Source organism: Ceratotherium simum, chromosome 1 (assembly GCF_057802395.1).
Source record: "Ceratotherium simum simum isolate JZ-2026a chromosome 1, ASM5780239v1, whole genome shotgun sequence".
Taxonomy (NCBI): domain Eukaryota; kingdom Metazoa; phylum Chordata; class Mammalia; order Perissodactyla; family Rhinocerotidae; genus Ceratotherium; species Ceratotherium simum.
This window is the reverse complement of record NC_141900.1, coordinates 13607633-13614525: the sequence shown is the minus strand read 5'-3', so window position 1 is coordinate 13614525 and position 6893 is coordinate 13607633. Positions and strand designations below refer to the sequence as shown.

At 35.7% G+C, this 6893-nt stretch overlaps 1 long non-coding RNA gene across 1 annotated transcript in view; it reads right to left on the bottom strand.

Annotated features, from left to right (window-relative positions):
* Positions 1 to 5890: 5890 nt before the first annotated feature.
* LOC147918137 (uncharacterized) overlaps positions 5891 to 6893 on the bottom strand; it is a 79533-nt gene continuing 78530 nt past the window's right edge. Inside the window, exon 3 of the long non-coding RNA XR_015552972.1 lies at positions 5891 to 6456. This is a non-coding gene — a long non-coding RNA (uncharacterized LOC147918137). The remainder of the gene's footprint in view (positions 6457 to 6893) is intronic.

The window sequence follows — 6893 nt, the reverse complement described above, 5'->3', positions numbered from 1 at the left end:
GGAAAGCACTTAGAAGAATGCATTGCGGATCCGTTGTTCCTCAGGCCAATTTTAAAGTTTGAGCTATTTTTTCCCAATCAAGTTTGCCCATGTGGAGTATTTGAAGGTCTCCATCTTGGCTGTTACATTGCTACTGCTATCCCAGGGCAGACGGACCTTGATATTCCAACAGTGACCCCACCAAGATCCAGAGAGCCATGCATCAGGCTAAACAGGGAATGCTTTATTGAGTGATACAGCTTAATGTCTCTTCCGGGTTCCTGCGTTATCCAAAACCTTAAGCACAATTAATACCAAATGTATAGGAATAAAAAGAGAGTTAGGAAGGCATCCAAAAAGCATTTCGAGGCAGAATAAGGATCACATTGGCTCTCCCTCCCATGAGCCAAAGTTATAGTGAATGTAGCTCAATAGTTTTTTAAAAGAAAAACAAAACAAGAAAAGCTATTCAGTTATTGTGGTTTCTTCATTTACAGATAAGCCACTCTGTCTTAACTTTTGGAACAATTATAAGATAGCTGAACTTTATTCCATGATGTTGAATTTATGCTTTTTGCATTTGACATCTTGAATTGTAATAGTAATAACTTCAAAGAAAGGTGCTTCAAATAGCTCCTGAAGTTTTATTCCTTTCTCTTTTCTATTTTTTTTCTTTGTACATACTAAGGACCCTCCGAGGATCTCAAACCATTATGAATCTGAATAAGGTTATCTCTAAAATTGTAACACCTTTTCTATACATCTGTTTGCCTAGGCTTGAAAGAAAATGCTTCTTGTATATTTTCTTATCATTACAAGGACTGTATTTGTTTGTTTATTTTCAGGAGATTGAAATAATTTTCCCTCTGGTCTTTGGCCTCAATAAAATATTCCAACAAAGTTCAGGCCTGTCTACAAATGAGTTAAAATTTGGAAATTTATATCTGGTAATTTGCTCTATCAATGTCCAAAGAGATTGATTATGTTTTCACTGGAAAGAGTCTGATTTTCCTCAGGCTAATAATGCCTCTTCATTGAGGCCAGTGGATCATCAGAATTCAATGTTCTCAAAATCTGACGATGTGCACATTTATCAAGTATTTTGGGCAACAAAAATGCTCTTTGTGGTCAGTGCTTAGCCTATGAGATTTCAACTGGCTCAAGGTCCAGGCAAGTGGCTATAATTTTAACATATCTAAAGGAAAATAGTTTTCTCCCTCTCACCTAAAGGAGAGAAAACGTCTGTACTTAGTGACATTTTTAAAACCATTACAAATGAATTTGAATTTTCTTTTTATAGTTAGCACTCATCACAAATAAATATCCTCATCAAAATAAACTTTTGCCAAATAAGTTCCAGTTGGCAGTATAAAGTTGTCATTGTTTCACTATTTTTCAAAATTTTACATCTAATCTTAACACTCAAAATCCTTGTAGATTTACATAGATGAATTTGGAGAAGTGGATTTTTAATAAACTGACATTGCAGAGAAAACAAATTTAGAAAATTTAGATCAGAAGGCACGTTTTACAGTCAGAAATACCTGATGTTGTTTGTATCCATCAAAGGAGCAAGGTAATAGCTAACTGTTCCCTTCTCTATGTAGTCATTACCTTTCTGTCTAGATTTTATCCTGGTCAACCTTAAATAGGGGGAAAATTATGAAGACAGTGGAACAGATGATGCCCTTGTAATGTATTTTCAATGACCCTCAAGTAACAGTTCAGACTTTAGTCTAGAACAAAGCAATACCTCTCCTAAGTTTATGAGCTTCTCCAGAGAGCCTCAGTGTTTTAAGAAGCAGCAGTCATCCCAAATAGAGATGCTAAATATATGATGACCGTTTTAGGGTGTATCTGTTCTGTGCAGATTATTTCCTCCATCCTGTCATCATCCTCCAGGCTCTCTGGGCCAGACTCCCTGTGCCTTGACCCCCTGGCTCTCTCCCACAGGCTTTAAATCTGGCTCAATATTGCTCTCTGACTGGAGGGAGCAGTGGGATTCTCTATTAAGTATTCAAGACTCAACATATCTGGCTTTTCCTCCATGTTTCTCTAATGAAGTCACTGGAAGTCAATTTTTAGTGGCAACCCACTTTCAGAGAGAGTATTGATGGTTTCTCGGTTTCTCCTTGTCACACACTGAGCATTATCCTTTTAGAGAGCAGGCAAGATAAAAATCAATTCTCTTAAAACAACAAAAGGACTATTTCTCTGTATTTTTACATGCAGAGGTGAACCTGAAGAACAATGAAGGCTTCATTTTCACCTCATGCTCTTTGTTCTAAGTACATGATGTGTGTACATGTGTTTGTTATGAACACAATTTTTTTGCACCAAGAGACCAAAATTACCTTAATTTGATCAATATTTGAATAATTCATTTTATTTAAAGCAGTCAATTTCATGAAAAATCAGCTATGTCAAATGGAGAGGAGTAGCATATAGGTAAAACAACAGACTGAAGAGTTTGTTTTATTTTGTTTCTTTTCTTTTTACACCCACTTCCTAAGATTGATACTATGACCCAAATAGTCGCATGTGATACTAGTGTGGACTCTCATGACATTATGTGCATCACAGAGCAAGTATCCACGCTTTAGACATTGACAAAAGATACAAAGTTTCTATCTTGATCAGTTTGGCTGTCTTTTTAAAGATTCAATGAGTTTATGAAAACAGGCGGATAAAGTCAATTCTCTTTGTCCCTTGTCATTAAAATTAACTATTGTTGACCACTGTTTAGCTTCCTTACAGCTTCCAGACAGCACCTAATGAATAAATCTCACCAAATACAATGGCTTTAAGTCTGACTCACCGTGGCCACATAGACAAGTACTAAATAATTCATTCTTTTTTTCTTTTGAGAACGGTCTATTCAGATTCTTTGCCATTTTTAAATTGGATTATTTGTCTTTTTATTATTGAGTTGTAAGTAATTCATTCTTGAGAGTAACTGCAGTTTCCAGGGATTAAAGGGTTCTTGACTCCTTGGGGAAATGTTATAGAATAAAAAGGCTTCTGAGAGACTTGGATTAAAAATCTGCCTCCACCCCTGATTAGCTTTGTGATCTGCAGTAAATTCTACCACTTCTCTGAGCCTCCATTTCCATACTTGTCAAATGTAGATCATAATATCTGCATCTCAAAGGTGTCATGATGATTAAATGAGAGAAGATGTGTAAAGAGCCTGACCCAAAGTAGGCCCCAATACATGTTGATCAAACTTCTCAGCATTGGTGGACTAATTTCAAATCCCTCTGTTTAGCATTTTATTCTCTTCCAGTCTGAGACAGTTTAGGAGAAGGTAGAAAATTTCTGCTGTTGCAGAATTTGTTTGATCTGCCCAATTTCACGATGTACCAAAGATTATTTAGGACAATATTTATAGGTCTTGCCTGCCTTGATAGTGATAGGAGCTAGCATCTTTAGGTTTCCTATTCTTCACATAATGAAAACTTTCTCAAAAGAATTGGAATGGCATGATTGTCACAAATGTTTAGTTAGATCTTGTAAATACACAATTGTACTTTTGACAGATAAAAATCACTTGATCTAAATATGTGCATTTCAAGGTATAGTAGTAAATACCAGATTGGTAGCTTTTCATGTTGTCTAAAGTAACTAAATGCAATTCCTAATATCATATTCACAGTCAATGAACTATTGTTTTCCCCACAGAACAATTCCAATCCAAAGTGATTTTCACAGTTACTTGAAAGACTTTTGTGAACTAAAACCAGTCAGAATGCATTTAACCTGAAGCCACATTTCTCCTTCTACTTGAAGCAGCCCTATTCGAGTAAATGGAAAAGAGCAAGAAAAAGACTCATTCAATTCTATATTACACACCTAGTAACATAATTAATATCATGTCTTCATTTTTCTTTGACCAGTGTTATCAAAAAAGGGGGCCAGAAGGAGATTTCAAGAAATATGGTAAAGAGAAAAAAGATCATATAATATTATTTGCTAAAGTCTAACAAAATTAACTCAAAGAGAGTATACAGCATTAAGCACACACACAAACCTGCAGGAAGAAAAAAAAAACAACAACTTTAGATCATAATCTTTGCAAAGTTATGAATGAGGAAAGAGAAAGACAGATAATCAATTTTGGAAATTGGTCTGCCTCTTAACCATGACCCTCAGGATCAGTCTGGGAAAAAGAAGTGGAAAAATTCAGAATAAAACTTCATTAATATCCTGCAACTGAAGGAGACTTAGACAAAAGGTAGTGTGTCAGGCACTTGGGCAGGAGATGGGGAGAAACAAGGAAAACTCCGAAAATTATAAGCCCCTCTTTAATATCCCAAAGCCTCACCTGAGGTCAAAAGACAAAAAGCTGGCAAGACTCCTACCCAGCAAAGTCGAGTCACCTTGAGCTGTAATCTCCAGTGGTAAGGAGGCACTTAGCTGAATGGAAGACAAAAGAGAAAATAAACAGAAACTCAGAAAGTGAGTTCTGAGGGACTGAGATGCCGTAAGTGGAAAAGGCAAACAGAGTAGCTCAATTAAAGATCTGCTTCTTCTATTTCTAAACCAGAAGTTGTGGCCCATAACTGTGGAATTTATTCATTTGCCCCTGATTTGCTGGGAGGGGAAGAGGACAGCTGCTTGAGAGCTGTGGGTAAAGCAGGGGAAGGGAACATTGGGAGCAGATTAGATAATGCTCTGAGGATCTGTCCTGAATGGGCATGGGAGAAGGAATTTCTATACCTGAAGGTAACCCAAACAGGATGGAGAGATGCCTTGGGCCAGGCAGAGTGAACTCTGGCATATACTCCTTAACCAAATTGTTTAAAGGAAGAGCACTATCAGGCCCTCCAAACACACTGGCTTACTGAGGTAGAAAAGTGCTGCCTTCCTTTATTCCCTCCAAGCTCTTGGGGAAAAGAGAAAAGTTCAAAAAAACACACACTATCCTGACTCCAAACTGAAGCTCTAAGAGGAAAGGAAGTAAAGGTGACAAAATCTCCAGGAGAATTCATCTGCACATTATCAGAACAAAAATGTAATAGACTTTAGACTTTCTCATAACATAAACATGATGAAAAGAAATATTATTCTAACTGCTTAAACGGTACTAATACCTATATTATGGTAACTAGGATTGTGCTGAGGGAAAAAAAAGAAGCAATTTGTAGCATTTGGGGTAAATATGCCCACCATAGCCAATTCAACCTGCAAAGTGACATTATTGTATGCCATGTTGAGAAGAGATATAAATATTTGACTCTCACAACTCAGCTCTAGCACATCACTGATGATAACTATGCAAAAATTCCACTTCAATAAGTATGGAGGAAAGGAAGAGCATGTATAAGACAGATAATACTTATATTCTGTAAGACAATATAAGCCAGGAAATGGAAGGAAGTTCCCTGCAATGAGTGATTTTCTTTCTAAAACTTAAACAAAATTTTTTCAAAACAAAGACATCAAGAACAAAACATTGAAACAACAGAACACAATTTCAAAGCCAAGGAAACAAATTCAGGATCAAAATAAAACAATTACAGAATAACTAAATAAATCAGAAATATCAAGAACCAACTGACACCATTGAAAACTAGTAAACAAGGAAAAACGTTTTATATCAATAAAAGAATGTAGAAAAAAATGAGATTAAAACAATTTTAGAAATCAATAACTAATATGAAGGTAAGTGATATATTTGAAATAGAAAACCCAACAAATGGTAGAGAAAATATACTCTATGGGTCGATTTCATTTATAAATATGAATTCAAATATCTTAAAAATGTTAACAAAATTCAGCAGCACTTTGAAAGGAAAATACAACATAATCTAATAGGTTTTTCTCAGGAATACAAAGATGGTCCATTATTAATAAATCATATAATTCATCATGTAAATATGTAGATTAAAAGGTAAAAGCATATTTATTCCAAGTATATCAAAATATAATTTAATAAAATTCAAAATCCATTGCTAATTAAAAAAAAAAGCACTGACATAGAACTCAATGTCTACTTCTGTGACATTTTGTGTATATATACACGTATGTGTGTATTTGTATATGTGTAAGTACCTGCAATGAAAGGCTGTTACCAAACCAAAGTAGGTCCGCATCTTGGTGAATTGAAATCAGAGCCTTCACCAGAAGTAGTTGTCACACAAAGTAAAGTTTATTTGCTGCAAATAAGGAGCATATGGGGAATTATTTCCCAAAGCCATGGCTCCCCAGGCACAGGGAAGCAGGAGCCTTTTATTTCAGATGGGGAATGAATATTCAAAAGGGAGAGGTAGGTATTCGCTTGCGCAGGCTCAGTTGGAAAACATGCTTCCACACACATTGCATGTTATGGTAATAAGGCCTAAGCTCCTCCTGGGGTGGGGATCTTAGCATTAAAATGAGGCAAAGTTCATCTATTGGGCACTTTTTGGCCCATCTGTGCAGGCGCTGCTCTTGCAGTGGGGCTCGACTGGTTCACAGTGGTTGGTGATTGCATCTCTTAACATAAAAAAAAGAAAAAACAATTTGGAGAAACAGTTAAACACTTTGGAAACCTCCCTTGAGTTCCTCCAGGCAATTACTCAGTGACAAAGCCACCACCACGCTAATGGTGAAACACAAGAAGTATTATCATTAAAGATTAAGACAGAAATGCCCTCCATAACTACAATATATAACATTGCTCTGTAAATAGTAGACAATGCAATTAGGGAACACATATAAATCAGGTATAATAATTAGAATGCAGATGCAAAAATTCTTATTATTTGCATAATATATTATTGAATACCGAGAAAACTCAAGAGAATCAATTGAAAAATTATTAGAATGATATCATTTAATAGGGAGCTAGTTACAAAATTAAAATAAAAAATCAATAGCCTCCTTACGTGTAAACAATATCCAATTAAAAATAGATTGGGAGAACATGTTTC